General features: G+C 39.6%; 1 protein-coding gene and 1 non-coding gene across 3 annotated transcripts in view; one reads left to right on the top strand and one right to left on the bottom strand.

The window, feature by feature from the left end:
• Positions 1-17,735, top strand: part of PRIM2 (DNA primase subunit 2) — a 348,531-nt gene that overhangs the window by 220,563 nt on the left and 110,233 nt on the right. The gene's annotated exons all lie outside the window — the stretch shown is intronic.
• LOC123609975 lies at positions 6,546-6,652 on the bottom strand. Its single transcript, XR_006718017.1, has one exon. It is a non-coding gene; the product is annotated as a U6 spliceosomal RNA (small nuclear RNA).

Here is a 17,735-nt window from a genome sequence, read left to right on the forward strand (position 1 = left end):
CATAAGAGTGAAACCATATGGTATCTGTCTTTCTCTGTATGGCTTATTTCACTTAGCATCACACTCTCCAGTTCCATCCACGTTGCTACAAAGGGCCATATTTCATTCTTTGTCATTGCCATGTAGTACTCCATTGTGTATATAAAACACAATTTTTTAATCCATTCATCAGTGGATGGACTTTTAGGCTCTTTCCATAATTTGGCTATTGTTGAGAGTGCTGCTGTAAACATTGGGGTACAAGTGCCCCTATGCATCAGTACTCCTGTATCCCTTGGGTAAATTCCTAGCAGTGCTATTGCTGGGTCATAGGGTAGGTCTATTTTTAATTTAATTTTTTTTTTTTCAACGTTTATTTATTTTTGGGACAGAGAGAGACAGAGCATGAACAGGGGAGGGGCAGAGAGAGAGAGACACAGAATCGGAAGCAGGCTCCAGGCTCTGAGCCATCAGCCCAGAGCCTGACGCGGGGCTCGAACTCACAGACCGCGAGATCGGGACCTGGCTGAAGTCGGACGCTTAACCGACTGCGCCACCCAGGCGCCCCTATTTTTAATTTTTTGAGGAACCTCCACACTGTTTTCCAGAGTGGCTGCACCAGTTTGCATTCCCACCAACAGTGCAAGAGGGTTCCCGCTTCTCCACATCCTCTCCAGCACCTGTAGTCTCCTGATTTGTTCATTTTGGCCACTCTGACTGGCGTGAGGTGATATCTGAGTGTGGTTTTGATTTGTATTTCCCTGGTGAGGAGTGACATTGAGCATCTTTTCACGTGCCTGTTGGCCATCAGGATGTCTTCTTTTGAGAATTGTCTATTCATGTTTTCTGCCCATTTCTTCACTGGATTATTTGTTTTTCAGGTGTGGAGTTTGGTGAGCTCTTTATAAATTTTGGATACTAGCCCTTTGTCCAATATGTCATTTGCAAATATCTTTTCCCATTTCGTTGGTTGCCTTTTAGTTTTGTTGGTTGTTTCCTTTGCTGTGCAGAAGCTTTTTATCTTCATAAGGTCCCAATAGTTCATTTTTGCTTTTAATTCCCTTGCCTTTGGGGATGTGTCAAGGAAGAAATTGCTGCAGCTGAGGTCAGAGGTCTTTTCCTGCTTTTCCTCTAGGGTTTTGATGGTTTCCTGTCTCACCTTCAGGTCCTTTATCCATTTTGAGTTTATTTTTGTGAATGGTGTGAGAAAGTGGTCTAGTTTCAATCTTCTGCATGTTGCTGTCCAGTTCTCCCAGCACCATTTGTTAAAGAGACTGTCTTTTTTCCATTGGATGTTCTTTCCTGCTTTGTCAAAGATTAGTTGGCCATATGTTTGTGGGTCTAGTTCTGGGGTTTCTATTCTATTCCATTGGTCTATGTGTCTGTTTTTGTGCCAATACCATGCTGTCTTGATGATTACAGCTTTGCAGTAGAGGCTAAAGTCTGGGATTGTGATGCCTCCTGCTTTGGTCGTCTTCTTCAAAATTACTTTGGCTGTTCGGGGCCTTTTGTGGTTCCATATGAATTTTAGAACTGCTTGTTCTAGTTTCAAGAAGAATGCTGGTGCAATTTTGATTGGGATTGCATTGAATGTGTAGATAGCTTTGGGTAGTATTGACATTTTGACAATATTTATTCTTCCAATCCATGAGCACAGAATGTTTTTCCATTTCTTTATATCTTCTTCAATTTCCTTCATAAGCTTTCTATAGTTTTCAGCATACAGACCTTTTTACATCTTTGGTTAGATTTATTCCTAGGTATTTTATGCTGCTTGGTTCAGTTGTGAATGGGATCAGTTTCTTTGTCTTTCAGTTCCTTCATTATTAGTGTATAAGAATGCAGCTGATTTCTGTACATTGATTTTGTATCCTGCAACTTTGTTAAATTCATGTATCAGTTCTAGCAGACTTCTGGTGGAGTCTATCGGATTATCCATGTATAATATCATGTCATCTGCAAAAAGTGAAAACTTAACTTCATCTTTGCCAATTTTGATGCCTTTGATTTCCTTTTGTTGTCTGATTGCTGATGCTAGAACTTCCAACACTATGTTAAACAACAGCGGTGAGAGAGGACATCCCTGTCGTGTTCCTGATCTCAGGGAAAAAGCTCTCAGTTTTTCCCCATTGAGGATGATGTTAGCTGTGGGCTTTTCATCAATGGCTTTTATGATGTTTAAGTATGTTCCTTCTATCCCGACTTTCTCGAGGGTTTTTATTAAGAAAAGTTGCTGAATTTTGTCAAATGCTTTTTCTGCATCAATTGACAGGATCATATGGTTCTTATCTTTTCTTTTATTAATGTGATGTATCACGTTGATTGATTTGCGAATGTTGAACCAGCCCTGCAGAGCAGGAATGAATCCCACTTGATCATGGTGAATAATTCTTTTTATAAGCTGTTGAATTTGACTTGCTAGTCTCTTATTGAGAATTCTTGCATCCATATTCATCAGGGATATTGGCCTATAGTTCTCTTTTTTTACTGGGTCTCTGTCTGGTTTAGGAATCAAAGTAATACTAGCTTCATAGAATGAGTCTGGAAGTTTTCATTCCCTTTCTATTTTTTGGAATGACTTGAGAAGGATAGGTAATATCTCTGCTTTAAACGTCTGGTAGAACTCCCCCTGGGAAGCCATCTGGTCCTGGACTCTTATTTGTTGGGAGATTTTTGATGACTGATTCAATTTTTTCACTGGTTATGGGTCTGTTCAAGCTTTCTATTTCCTCCTGATTGAGTTTTGGAAGCGTGTGGGTGTTTAGGAACTTGTCTATTTCTTCCAGGTTGTCCAATTTGTTGGCATATAATTTTTCATAGTATTCCCTGATAATTGCTTGTATCTCTGAGGGATTGGTTGTAATAATTCCATTTTCATTCATGATTTTATCTATTTGGGTCATCTCCCTTTTCTTTTTGAGAAGCCTGGCTAGAGGTTTGTCAATTTTGTTTATTTTTTCAAAAAACCAACTCTTGGTTTCGTTGATCTGCTCTACAGTTTTTTTAGATTCTATATTGTTTATTTCTGCTCTGATCTTTATTATTTCTCTTCTTCTGCTGGGTTTGTGGTGTCTTTGCTGCTCTGCTTCTATTTCCTTTAGGTGTGCTGTTAGATTTTGTATTTGGGATTTTTCTTGTTTCTTGAGATAGGCCAGGATTGCAATGTATTTTCCTCTCAGGACTGCCTTCGCTGCATCCCAAAGCGTTTGGATTGTTGTATTTTCATTTTCGTTTGTTTCCATATATTTTTTAATTTCTTCTCTAATTGCCTGGTTGACCCACTCATTCGTTAGTAGGGTGTTCTTTAACCTCCATGCTTTTGGAGGTTTTCCAGACTTTTTCCTGTGGTTGATTTCAAGCTTCATCGCATTGTGGTCTGAAAGTATGCATGGTATGATTTCAATTCTTGTATACTTAGGAAGGGCTGTTTTGTGACCCAGTACGTGATCTATCTTGGAGAATGTTCCATGTGCACTCGAGAAGAAAGTATATTCTGTTGCTTTGGGATGCAGAGTTCTGAATATATCTGTCAAGTCCATCTGATCCAATGTATCATTCAGGGCCCTTGTTTCTTTATTGACCGTGTGTCTAGATGCTCTATCCATTGTTGTAAGTGGAGTGTTAAAGTCCCCTGTGATTACCACATTCTTATCAATAAGGTTGCTTATGTTTGTGAGTAATTGTTTTATATATTTGGGGGCTCCCGTATTCGGCGTATAGACATTTATAATTGTTAGCTGTTCCTGATGGATAGACCCTGTGATTATGATATAATGCCCTTCTTCATCTCTTGTTACAGCCTTTAATTTAAAGTCTAGGGGCGCCTGGGTGGTGCAGTCGGTTAAGCGTCCGACTTCAGCCAGGTCACGATCTCGCGGTCCGTGAGTTCGAGCCCCGCGTCAGGCTCTGGGCTGATGGCTCAGAACCTGGAGCCTGTTTCCGATTCTGTGTCTCCCTCTCTCTCTGCCCCTCCCCCGTTCATGCTCTGTCTCTCTCTGTCCCAAAAATAAATAAACGTTGAAAAAAAAAATAAAAATAAAGTCTAGTTTGTCTGATATAAGTATGGCTACTCCAAGCTTTCTTTTGACTTCCAGTGGCATGATAAATAGTTCTCCATCCCCTCACTCTCAATCTGAAGGTGTCCTCAGGTCTAAAATGAGTCTCTTGTAGACAGCAAATAGATGGGTCTTGTTTTTTTTTTATCCATTCTGATACCCTATGTCTTTTGGTTGGCACATTTAGCCCGTTTATATTCAGTGTTATTATAGAAAGATATGGGTTTAGAGTCATTGTGATGTCCATAGGATTCATGCTTGTAGCGATGTCTCTGTTACTTTGTCTCACAGGATCCCCCTTGGGATCTCTTGTAGGGCTGGTTTAGTGAAGACGAATTCCTTCAGTTTTTGTTTGTTTGGGAAGACCTTTATCTGTCCTTCTCTTCTAAATGACAGACTTGCTAGATAAAGGATTCTTGGCTGCATATTTTTTCTATTCATCACATTGAAGATCTCTTGCCATTCCTTTCTGGCCTGCCAAGTTTCAGAAGAGAGATCAGTCACAGGTCTTATAGGTTTCCCTTTATATGTTAGAGCACGTTTATCTCTAGCTGCTTTCAGAATTTTCTCTTTATCCTTGTATTTTGCCAGTTTCACTATGATATGTCGTGCAGAAGATCGATTCAAGTTACGTCTGAAGGGAGTTCTCTGTGCCTCTTGGATTTCAATGCCTTTTTCCTTCCCCAGTTCAGGGAAGTTCTCAGCTATTATTTCTTCAAGTACCCCTTCAGCACCTTTCCCTCTCTCTTCCTCCTCTGGGATACCAATTATGCGTAGATTATTTCTCTTTAGTGCATCACTTAGTTGTCTAATTTTCCCCTCATACTCCTGGATTTTTTTAATCTTTTTCTCAGCTTCTTCTTTTTCCATAATTTTCTCTTCTAGTTCACCTATTCTCTCCTCTGCCTCTTCAATCCGAGCCGTAGTTGTCTCTATTTTATTTTGCAGCTCATTGATAGTATTTTTTAGCTCCTCCTGGCTGTTCCTTAGTCCCTTGATCTCTGTAGCAAGAGATTCTCTGCTGTCCTTTATACTGTTTTCAAGCCCAGCGATTAATTTTATGACTATTATTCTAAATTCACTTTCTGTTATATTGTTTAAATCATTTTTGATCAGTTCGTTAACTGTTGTTATTTCCTGGACGTTTTTCTGAGGCGAATTCGTCCGTTTCATCATTTTGGATAGTCCCTGGAGTGTTGCGGAACTGCGGGGCACTTCCCCTGTGCTGTCTTGAATAACTTTCATGGGTGGGGCCGCAGTCAGACCTGATGTCTGCCCCAGCCCACTGCTGGGGCCACAGTGAGACTGGTGTGTGCCTTCTCTTCCCCTCTCCTAGGGGCAGGATTCACTGTGGGGTGGCTTGGCCCGTCTGGGCTACTTGCACACTGCCAGGCTTGTGGTGCTGGGGATGGCGTATTAGCTGGGATGGGTAGGCAAGGTGCACAGGGGCAGGAGGGGCAGGCTTAGCTCGCTTCTCTTTAGGTAATCCAGTTCAGGAGGGGCCCTGTGGCAGCGGGAGGGAGTCAGACCCGCTGCCGGAGGGGTGGCTCCACAGAAGCACAGCGTTGGGTGTTTGCGCTGAGCGAGCAAGTTCCCTGATAGGAACTGGTTCCCTTTGGGATTTTGGCTGGGGGATGGGTGAGGGAGATGCTGCTGGCGAGCGCCTTTTCTCCCCCGCCAAGCTGAGCTCTGTTGTCCGGGGCTCAACAACTCTCCCTCCCCTTGTCCTCCAGCCTTCCCGTTCTCTGAGCAGACCTGTTAGCTTATAACCTTCCAGATGTCAAGTCCTGCTTGCTGTCAGAACACACTCCGTCTGGCCCCTCCGCTTTTGCAAGCCAGACTCCGGGGCTCTGCTTGGCCCGCGGGCCGCTCCTCCCCCCCGCCCGGCTCCCTCCCGCCAGTCCGTGTAGCGAGCACCGCCTCGCCACCCTTCCTACCCTCTTCCGTGGGCCTCTCATCTGCGCTTGGCTCGAGAGACTCCGTTCTGCTAGTCTTCTGGCGGTTTTCTGGGTTATTTAGGCAGGTGTAGGTGGAATCTAAGTGATCAGCAGGACGCACGGTGAGCCCAGCATCCTCCTACGCCGCCATCTTCCAAACTCCCTTTTCTACCATATATATATATATAGAGAGAGAGAGAGAGAGAGAGAGAATCATATTTTACATCTTTTTATTCACCTATTTTCTATTTATTCATATGTCTAATTATGGTCTCTTCTAAAGTGGTCTCTGTAACATTTCTTTCTTTTTTTTTTTTTTATTAGAGCAACCTTACATTTAGGACATTTTATTTTATTTTTTTCAATATGAAATTTATTGTCAAATTGGTTTCCATACAACACCCAGTGCTCATCCCAACAGGTACCCTCCTCAGTGCCCATCACCCACTTGCCCCTCCCTCCCACCCCCTATCAACCCTAGTTTATTCTCAGTTTTTTTAGAGTCTCTTAAGGTTTGCCTCCCTCCCTCTCTAACTTTTTTTCCCCTTCCCCTCCCCCATGGTCTTCTGTTAAAAAAAATATGGAATACTTCACAAATTTGTGTGGCATCCTTGCATAGGGGCCATGCTAATCTTCTCTGTATCATTCCAATTTTAGTATTTGTGTTGCCAACGTGAGCACTCTATAACATTTCTTGTAAGGCCAGTTTGGTGGTGATAAACTCCTTTAACTTTCATTTGGGAAACTTTTTTTTTTTTTTAACTATTTCTTTTTCATTGCTAAATGATAATCTTGCTGGATAGAGTATTCTTGATCACAGGTTTTTTTTACTTTTAGCACTTTGAATAATACATCATGCCATTCCTTTCTGGCCTGCAAAATTTCTGCTGAAAAATCAGCTGATTGCTTTATGTGATTTCTCTTGTATGTAACTTATTGTTTCTCTCACTGCTTTTAAAATTCTCTCTTTATCTTTAACCTTTAATATTTTAATTATTATATTTCATGGCTTGGGCCTCCATGTGTTCAACTTGTTTGAAACTCTCTGTGGTTCTTGAACCTGGAGGTCTATTTTTTCTTATAGTTTAGGGATGTTTTCAGCTATTATTTTTTCATATACGTTTTCTGCCCCCCTTCTCTGTCTTCTCCATTGGAGCCCTCTATAATGTGAATGATCACTTAATTTTGTCCAAGATATCCCTTAACCTATCCTCATTTTATAAAACTCTTTTTTCTTTTTGCTTTTCAGCCTTGGTACTTTCCATTATCTTGTCTTTCAGATAACTGATCTATTCTTCTACATCCAGTAATCTACTCTGGCCTCCCTCTAGTATATTTTTTTTGTTTCAGTTATTGTATTCTTCAAGTCTGATTGGTTCTTTCTTATATTTTCTCTCTTATTGTTGTAGGTCTTACTGAGCTATTCCATACTCCTCTCCATTCCAGTGAATATCATTATGATCATTACTTTAAACTATTTATCAGGAATATTCTTTTTCATTTATTTTTCTGAGGTTTTGTTTTATGTTTTGGGGGAAGCATATTCCTTCGTCCCTCCGTTTTGCTTTACTCTCTATGTTTGTTTCTATGAATTAGGTGGGACAGCTGCTTCTAAACTTGAAGAAACGATTTTGTGTATGGTCATTGTTTGTGTGGTCCATGTGTGCCTAGGCTGGGGTTCGTCCTAAGGCTCTCTATGCAAAGGATGCCCTGGCAGGACAGCTGCGGCTGAAGTGGGCACAAGCTGGGGTAGTCCTGGGGCGCTCTGCACAGAGGAAACCCTGCCATTATAGCCAAAGTTGAAGTAGTTATGGGTCACTGTGGTCCCTGGGCCCTCCATGCAAAGGGTACCCTGGCAGGACAGCCAATGCTGGGGTGGGTGCAACCCGGGGATTCTGGGTTTCTCCACACTGAGGGTACCCTGGCAGGATAGCTGAAACTGAAGTGGGTATAAGTCATGGTAACCCAGGCTGCTAAGTGCAGGGAGGGCCCTGCAGGGTAGCTGGAACAGAGGATGGGTTGAGTGTCCTTTAAAAAAAATAATAATAATAAGAGAAGTTGTTTTTTTTTAAGATTTTTTTTTTAAGTGATCTCTATACCCAGCATGGGGTTCAAGACCACAACCCTGAGATCAAGTCATGTGCTCCACTGACAGAGCCAGCCAGGTGCCCCTGGGTTGGGTGTCCTGGGTGTTCTGCACAGGGTGCGCCCTGTCACATGGCTGGAACTGAGGCAGGTGTTGGCTGGGAGGCCCCAGAGTGCTCTGCACTGGATGTGTCCCAGCAAGCTGCCTGAATCTGATGTGGCATGAACCTGGAGTGTTTAGGGGTGTCCATGTGTGCACTGCCCTGGGGCCACCTTGGTGGAATGGCTAGGACTGGTGTAGGCCAGGGTACCAGGACTCGCTGAGGTGGCAGGTCAGTTAGGATGCGCGGACCCTGCCCCCTTTCACATCATCTGGATGAAGGGGGAATATAAACCAAGGCTCTTGCCAGCCACTCTAACCTGGAGAGAGTTATTTCCCACCATTTGGCCAAGTTCTAGAGCTGGCTTTTTTGTATGCTAGTTGCCCTTTGAAACCACGGTTTCTTTTCTTTTCCCTGGTCCTTCAGGGGCTGATGTGGGCTAGGGACATGGTGCTGGATAAGGCAGCAAGCTGTCTGTGGGGACCAGACTCTGCCCCACTCTGCCCTCTCAAGGTAGAGGGAAAGTGTAAATCATGGTCTTCACCAGTCCCTTAGAGCCACAGAGAGTTCCAGCAGCACCCCTGCCCTTTGGCAGTGTTATAGGGATGGCTCTTTTATATGCTCATTGTTCTTTTAAATTAGGCCTTTTTTTTTCTTTTTTTTGTGTTCCAGGGCAGGTGACCTGCTTCTGGTCCCTCAATGCTTTCCCTCCCCACGGCAGCATTCCAGTTGGGGATTCCCTTTGTTAGTTACCTTGTATCTGCCTCTCTTGCTGTTCTTGCCATTCTCTCCTTTGTTGTGCAGAAGCTGTTTAGTCAGCCCTCCATTCTTCTTTAAGAAGAAGTGTTCTATGAAGAGCTGTGGATTTGTGTGTCCATGGAAAAAGTGAGTGTAGGTTCTTCCTATGTCACTCTCTTAGATCAGAACTTGAAAAACAAAAGCCTTTTCAGTTACCCTTGTCACTGGGGCGTGAGGACATTTTAAAATTGCATTTAGAGGGGTGCCTGGATGGCTCAATTGGTTAAGCATTCGACTTCAGCTGAGGTCATAATCTTATAGTTCGTGGGTTTGAGCCCCGCATCGGGCTCTGTGCTGACAGCTCAGAGCCTGGAGCCTGCTTCATATTCTGTGTCTCCCTCTCTCTCTGCCCCTTCCCCACTCGGGTTCTGTCTCTCTCTGTCTCTCAAAAACTAAATAAACATTAAAAAAAATTTTAATTGCCTTTAGGTTGCCAAATTGGATTCTTTGGATTTGTGAATGATTCTATAAGAGGTATTTGAAGTTTTAAATGCCTTATTCCATAAACAATTTCTTAAATTCATAAAGTAAATGCACCTATGCTTTATGGAAGTAAAATAGATATAATTAATTACAGGATAGTTTTATGTGAGTTGTTCTTACTTGTAATTTTAATTTACATGCCAGTCTACCTGAGAAAAAGCCTCACCCTGTGTGTAAGAGATAAAATTAATCAAACCTCTATTTAAAGCCTGAAAAGAACATACCCCTAAAATACTCTTTCACTTGGAACTTAAGTATTAAATTGTATCAGCCACTAGCTTTAAGAATTAAATTGGACTAGATAATTCTTCTAATAAATTCAAAGCAATGTGTCCTCTTAATCAGATTGCTTATAGTATTGTTGTTCTGAATTGCTTTGACCGGGCTCTATTGGATATTAAGCACAATATGTATCTCATGAACATTTTATGTTGCTGAAATTCCTGTCCCTGATGATTGCATACGTAGGGTCTGCTACATGTTGTTATAATTGGGTCAAGGAACATTTAGCACTGTTTAAAAACCTTATCTTTTGTTCTAGAATCCAGCTTGCATCATGACTTAAAACAGACTTATGTCATCAAAATTTGACTACCAAAGGATTAAATAGTTGGCTGAGGGTGGTGGTGTAAGTATGGGTCATATTTATTGCTTAGGTTTTTGTTTTTAAGACCATTTGGTTCTCCCAAGACCTATCCCAGCAGCATCAGCTTTTTCATCATCTGGGAATTTGTTAGAAATGCACGCTCTCTGAATCAGACTCTGGGGTGGGTCCCACCATTTGTGATTTAACAAGAATTCCAGGAGAGATTGATGCACACTAAAGATTATGAACCAGCGTTATATAAATTGGTTATAAAAATATAGACATTGAACTCTTCAGCTCTCATTTTTCTCCTGTAGGCAGTTTGAACATAACAATGTTGTCCTTTATCAGTAAGCCACACACGTATATATATTTGAGTCCCTGTTATATGGCAGGTCCTAGTATATACCAAATGAATGAATGTGTACAGCAGAGTTTCTTATCTGGTGTACAGCTAGTGAATTTCCAGTATCCTCCAATGTTGATCCCTTGAACCCTTGATGAAGCTGGACTAGACCTGGGTTGCTCAAAGCTAATTGCCTTCAACTGTGAGCAGTTTCTGCCATTACTGTAGAGTGCTTTACAAATATCATTTTATGTGTGCTTAGTGACATGAAAAATGTTGGAAAGAACTAATATAGGGTACAGATACAGAGGCGGACTGAGTTCAGATTTGGTTCTATTATATACATACCTTTGGAAATCATATGAATGTGGATGGTAATTTCACATATGTATGTAGATGTATAGTTACATCTCTGTACTTTATTGATTGAGGATTCAGTCAAGGTTTGGTATAGATTCTTACATATTGTAAGTGTGAATCATTCATAGGAAAGAGAGGTTAGATTGACATGGAGTACTCAGTAAAGTTTCTACAGGTAGAATAAAATTTGTGCTGGCTTATTAAAAGGTGTCATGGAGAGGGAATTTAAAGGGAAAGAAGGGAATTAGGGACCAAATTCCAGCAGAGATCATTTTTTTTTAGGAAATTTTCAAGGGATATAGATTAATGGAATGTATTTCAGGCTGTGTTCGTGGGAGCTCTTGATTTTAATTAGCAAAAGGGGGCAAAAATTCATAAGGAGGCTGAGTTCTCTGATTTGTGCCTTGCCCCCCACCTTTAACATATATTTGTATCTTCCTGTACTTTTATGTGTTAGAATTCTGTGTAAGATTTCACTTAAGTGGAGGATTTTGCTACTTAAAAATGTTTTCAAAATACTATTCTGGTTTAATTTAGGAAAATAGTAGGGTGTGAGGAGAGAAAAAGAGGAGAAAGAGATAAGTGCTAGAATGCACTTATCATTTAAAGCAATAAGTTGCTTTAAATGAACTTTGGTTTTAGTCAAGAGAAAGTCGATAGTGAATAAAAAAAATTTTTTTTAATGTTTATTTATTTTTGCGAGATAGAGCATGAGTGAGGGAGGGGCAGAGAGAAAGGGAGACACAGAATCCAAAGCAGGCTCTAGGCTCTGAGCTATCAGCACAGAGCTTGACTTGGGGCTCGAACTCATGAACCCTGAGATCATGACCTAAGCCGAAGTCGGATACTTAACAGACTGAGCCACCCAGGCACCCCAGTAGTTAGTGAATTTTAAATAGGGAGGGGAATTATTTTTTTCAGAAGGTTAATCTGGAGAAAGTGTACACAGTTAATTAAAGTGGGTAGAGAGTAGAAATGGGATAGTTGACCAGATTAGGTCTTATTGTGATAATGATAAGAACAAAGTGGAAAAAGTGGATTTAAGAAACATTTTGAGGAACAGTTTATAGAGAAACATGAGGAAAGAATTAAATTTAACATGGGTGATGGGCATGGAGCTGAATTGTCTGGAATTGGAGTGGATGAGAAATTGATCATGAGTTTCGTTTTAGGTGTAAATTTGAAATGATGTCCAAGTAGAAATTCTTATTGGTTGACTCGTTGGCTTGTTTGTTCCTGATTTCATTCTGTGATTATTTATTCAGTACTTGTATTGTGAAAGGCCTTGTTCTTTGAGAAGAAAAATGGATATGTGGATTTGAGAGTCATTGAAATAAAAATAAGAGAAAAATCCTTTGAGGGTAAATAAGCTATCAGATGGAGAGTATAGAGAGAAGTTTAGAGAACAGGGGACTCAACTTTGAAGGAATAATCACTATTTGGAATGGAAATGGAAAAACCTAAAGTGAAAGCAGAATTATCAGTCTGGGATCCTAGGCACTAAGAAAGAGAAGAATCTCAAAAGTAGGGTGTACTTGATACTTTCAGCATGGATGATATTTTTAGGAAGTTACACAGGTTTCTTAGTCTTTATTGACCTTATGTGGAAAGGGAGGCAATGGAAATAGAGTATTTGTTCTAGAAGTTTGAGAAGTTAGGAAGAAGGGCAATAGAACATATTAGCTATAGAGGATTACTGGGCCAAACAAAGATTGTTTTCATGTTGGCGAGGGCAGAATCAGTGAAACTCTTGGAAGTGGAGGATGTGCTGGAATAATTGAGGAAACAAGGCTTGAGGAAAGAGAAAGGGAATTTGTAAACATCTATCTATAGTGTCAATCTCCCCTCCCATATGATGCTCCCTGAGAGTAGGGACCATTTCTGCCTTTTTTTTTTTTTTTAACCACCATACTCAGCACTTGGCACAACACCTGAAAAGTGTTCATAGATGTTCAGTAAAATTTGTTGAATGAATGAATGAATTGCATGAAGAGTTCAGTGAGGATCCCTATTTGTCTGAGACCTGAAGAATGTATGAGAGATTTTAAGTTGGTAAAGGAGTGTTTGAAGGAAGAAAAGAGCTGGGGAAGGTCATGCTGACTGCCCATATTTTCAATAAAGTAGGCAGGCAAATTATTTACCAGAAAGATCTGATGCATTTAGGGCTTAAGGAATGTTGAAGAGAGTGTAGAGTAACACTTCCTGGAAGTACGCTAAGGAGTTCACCTAAAATAAATAAAAAAGATTGCTAAGCTATAGAATGATTACAATTTGGTCATTTACCAAGTGCCTAGCATATGCCAAGCACTATAATTAATATTTTACATGCACCATCTTACGGAATCCTTAAAACAGTCCTAGGAAATAGGTATTTATTTACGTCTTAGTTTACTAATGAGAAAACTGTACTAGGCCATAAATTTGTGATTGGCTAAGTGAGCACTGTTATATTGCTTTCTCTAGCAATGTCTTGTGGCCTTAGAGCAGGAGCAGAAAGGGCAGAAGGTAAAATTTATTCAGGCTTACTAACTGGCAAAACAGGCATGCTGTTATTAAGTCCTTCCTATGTTCCTTATTTCATTTAATCTCACAACAACACTGCAAAGTAAATATTACCCTCCTTTTATGGAGAATTTAATGATTTTTCCCCAGGTGGCAGAGGTAGTCAATGATCAGACCCCAGTTAGAACCCAGGTCTATTTTATTCTACAACCTGTTCTTTTACCCAGCACTCTCAAGAAAAACAGACATGTTGTTTACGTTGACGTTGGTGTGATCAACCATATAGACTTAAGAGGACACAATTAAGAACACAGTTTTTGGGGCACCTGGGTAGCTCAGTCAGTTAAGCGTCTGACTCTTGATTTTGGCTCAGGTCATGATCTCATGGTTTGTGAGTTCAAGCCTTGTGTCAGGCTCTTTGCTGACAGTGCAGGGCCTGTTTGGGATTCTTGATCTTCCTCTCTCTTTGCCCCTCCCCTGCTCATGTTCACACACTTTCTCAAAATGAGTAAACCTAAAAAAAATAATCTTAAAAAAAAAAACAGGTTTTCAGTTTTGTTTAATCATCTGAGCTTCAATTATATCGTAAGTTAAAATGGGGACAATAGTAATGCCTGCTAAAATGTTGCAAGGAAATATGTATATACATGGAATACTATGTAATTAGTAAAGCATTAAGCCAATATTAGTTAATAGTAATTTAGAAATAATAAATGTATTATTCTACGATCATTCACATGTTTTCTCAATATATTTATAAGTCTTTTAACTTGTAGTCTGAAACCTTAATTAGTTTACTAAGTGGTTATGTTAATTATGATAGTTGATTATGTTTTTGTTTTTTCTTTCAAAGCAAACTTTGTTTTGCTTGAATATTCACATTAGTGACATCCTGGGAAAGTAATTTGAATATAATAAAAAGTAGTTTCTTGCGAAAGTAGTCTAATCTTTGTCACTGTTGTTCTTGGGTACAAATTTTACAGGTAACTTTAGCAGTTACCAAGTCATCTGGAATATACTTTTTAAAGTTTTATGGTATAAGATTTGTTACATTCTCTCTTCTAAACATTTTAATATATGATAAAGATATGTGCATGTTAAGGGTTTATGTCTTATCTCCATGCCTTTCATTGCATTTGGAATACAAATTTTAGATAACACAGTTATTTAAACATTGACTTGAGCAGTTTGGACTTGATTTCATGAATTGTCATAGCTAGTTAGATCTCAAATTATGTATTGTGTTAAGTCTATCTTTGGAATAAAACAGGTGTTATTATCCCTCCCTCCCAAAACTATTCTGGAAAAATTAGCATTAGTAAATCTAAATGCTTTTGGTGTTCTACTCCAAATGCTTTTTAATTCTTAATTATGAAAATGAGATAAAAAGTGGAAGACTTAAACTTTAATCATTTATTTATAACTGTCTTATCAGTGATACCTTATGGTTTAGGTTGTATTAAAATGATATTTAACATTTTAAAAGGTAGGTTAAAATTTTATTGCTAATATATACGTTGCTTTTAGGAGAGAATGACAATAAGAAGGTACCAGTTTAAGGTTTCACCGACCATGTCTTGGTGGCACATTGTCTCTAGATAAATTGGGGATGAAGAAGTTCTAAAAATGGGTCAGACTTTGGGGTGCCTGGGTGGCTCTGTCAGTTAGGCATCTGAGTTTGGCTCAGGTCATGATCTCACAGTCCATGAGTTCCAGCCCCTTGCCGGGCTCTGTGCTGACACCTCAGATCCTGGAGCCTGCTTCAGATTCTGTGTCTCCTCCCTGTCTCTCTGCCCCTCCCTCGCTCATTCTCTCTTGCTCTCTCTCAAAAATAAACATTAAAAAATTTTTAAAAATAATAAAATGGGTCACACTTTGATACTAAAGGATTTTCCCCCTCTTTGGAAGATTTGGAGCCGTTAGGAACTCTTAAGGGCTTGGTGTGTGGAGAGGGTACCGTCTTGGTTTTTTAACCCTTTATGTCTTTATCATTCGTCATGTTCCTATAATCTTCCTTGATTTACGTTTTTTCTTGTTTTGCTTTAAAAAAAGAAATACGGGCCGCCTAGGTGGCTCAGTCAGTTGACTTTGGCTCAGGTCATGATCTCATGGTGAGTTTGAGCCCCGCATTGGGCTCTGTGCTGACAGCTCAGAGCCCGGAGCCTGCTTCGAATTCTGTGTCTCCCTCTCTTTCTGAACCTCCCCTGCTCGCACTCTGTCTCTCTCTCTCAAAAATAAAAAAGCATTAAAAAAAATTTTTTTTTAAAAAAACAAAAAATACTTGGCATCATCTTTCCAATTAGTTTACTTCTATGTAAAGTAGGATTTCATTTTATTTAAAAAATAACCAAATATCTATTTTGTATCTGTCAACTTGCATTTCTTCTTATAGTAAGAGATTATAAGTTTGCGTGGCTCTGGGGACTCTGAGAATGATTGTGCCTTAATGGTGTGCTTATGGTGGTATGTGACTTAGTCAGAAAAGTAGGAACCCTAACCAGGTAAGGCATTAGAGGGGTGTTTGCTAAAGAGGAGGTCTAGACGATTCATGTTTTGGACTGGCAAGAATGCCAGCTTTTAAGTGAGAATATAGGTCCACCAAAGGATGAGGCATAGATACTCGGGTTAAAAAATTTGAATGGTTGGGATGATATTGGTGAGGCAGCCTAACAAGTAGATTGCTTTTTGACCTAGGGTCTTCAGAATAAGCTTGTTGTTTTCTTTTGTATTATCTCAAGTATGTCCAGGCTAACCTGTCTTTTCCTAGGTGGCTATGTTAAGACTGGATTTTAGTCATCTATCTAACAAATATTTGTTGAGTGTCTCTTAGTTCCAGACACTCTCCTAGATACTAGAGATATACTAGTAAACAGAATAGACAAAAATTTCAGCCCTCTGGAGTTGATATTCTGATGTGAGAGATACAGTAAAGAAAAAAGTAAATTACATATTTTGGAGAAAAATTTGCAGAGAAGATAGGGAATGTACTTTGAATAGGATAGTCAGGGAAAACTTAAAAGATGCCATTTTAACCACAACTTGAGTTTTGCATAAGATCTCCGGGCCTGGCATTCTCAATTATCATATCTAGTAGAATTGGAATGAGCAAATGTCAGTGTTCATCATTTTACAATGAAGAAAACTTGTGGTGAGAAAACTGTCCAAATGTGCCGAGAAACACCAGACACTGGATTTTAGAGCTCTTGGATATTGTGATTTGGGTTTCTGGAAGTTGACCTGCCCTGAAGCCAGATTTAGCCAAAAAGCTAGGGATTTGGGAAAGGCCAGCAGGAGACAGTGGAGCACCTTTATAGGTTGAGGCTAACTCCCAATCCTATATAAGACTTTGTAGAAATCAGGTGGGAAGCCATGCCTTGGTGGACCTGCGCATATACTGAGACCTGTACTGAGCTCACTGCATCTCAGCTTTCAGACCCTTCATTTTGGAAAGGTTATGGTTTAAATGTACCAGGCTTTGTGATCTCTCTAGGACTGATTGGGGCTTTCTCAGGCCTTTGCTCCCTATAGCTTAGTAGGGTGATTAAAGTAACACTCTGTTAATTATACCTGGACCTGAGAATGCTGTGAATTAGTCAAGATCCTAAAGTTTGAGAAAGGGAAATCTCAATTAAAATCTCAAAAGAGCTCCTGGCTTTTTATCCCCACTGGAAAGATACCCCAAAGAGAGATGATTGATGTCTACAATATTGTTCATGAATTTTGAGCTCAATTAGTCCTCTTTAAGCTACTATGTCCTTTAATTTTCCTCCACATCTTGTACCTAAAAACTTTTTATTTCCACCTTTCTTTCTCTTTTTCCTTTGCATTGGTTCAGCCTGTCTCACACTTCCTCAACTGTCCAAATAGATTCTATATCTCATCCTCATTGTCTAAATTTTCACATGGATCTCAAAAAAGTATTCCTTATACACTGAAGTCCTAGCCTTGCCTCTGGCAGATCAGCTTTGTCATCACCATGCAAAAACTCCAGCTTTCTCTTCATCTAGCTGTCTTTTCTTCCCCTTCCTTGGACAGTTTTTAGTGAGAACTTCTTTTTATAAATAAACACTTATTTCCCAAATCCTTTTAAAATAAACTTCATGATGGAAATTCATTTCAGATACGCTGCATAGTAATATTAAAAACACTGGAAATAAATTATATTTTATCCTATTAGATTTATTCAGACAGTGCAGTGGAAAACAAAGCATTTGTCAGAATGAGTAAGTATTTATGAAACAATACATCACTGTCATTAGCTTAGGTAGTGAGTACGTAATATTGTTGAGTTAATGCATATGTAATAGTAAAAACTGACATTTCACTGGAACTGTTCATTAAAGACATTTTTTTTTGGTATAACTATGGTAATTTAGATCTAATTATATACTTTTAAACCTACTTAAAGGTGATGTGTACATTTCCCTTTGATGGTTTTAAATTTTATCATAGATGTGATGTTTCTTTACCCACATAGGAAAAAAAATGTATATTGATAAATTC

The sequence above is a fragment of the Leopardus geoffroyi genome, chromosome B2 (assembly GCF_018350155.1).
Source record: "Leopardus geoffroyi isolate Oge1 chromosome B2, O.geoffroyi_Oge1_pat1.0, whole genome shotgun sequence".
NCBI lineage: Eukaryota > Metazoa > Chordata > Mammalia > Carnivora > Felidae > Leopardus > Leopardus geoffroyi.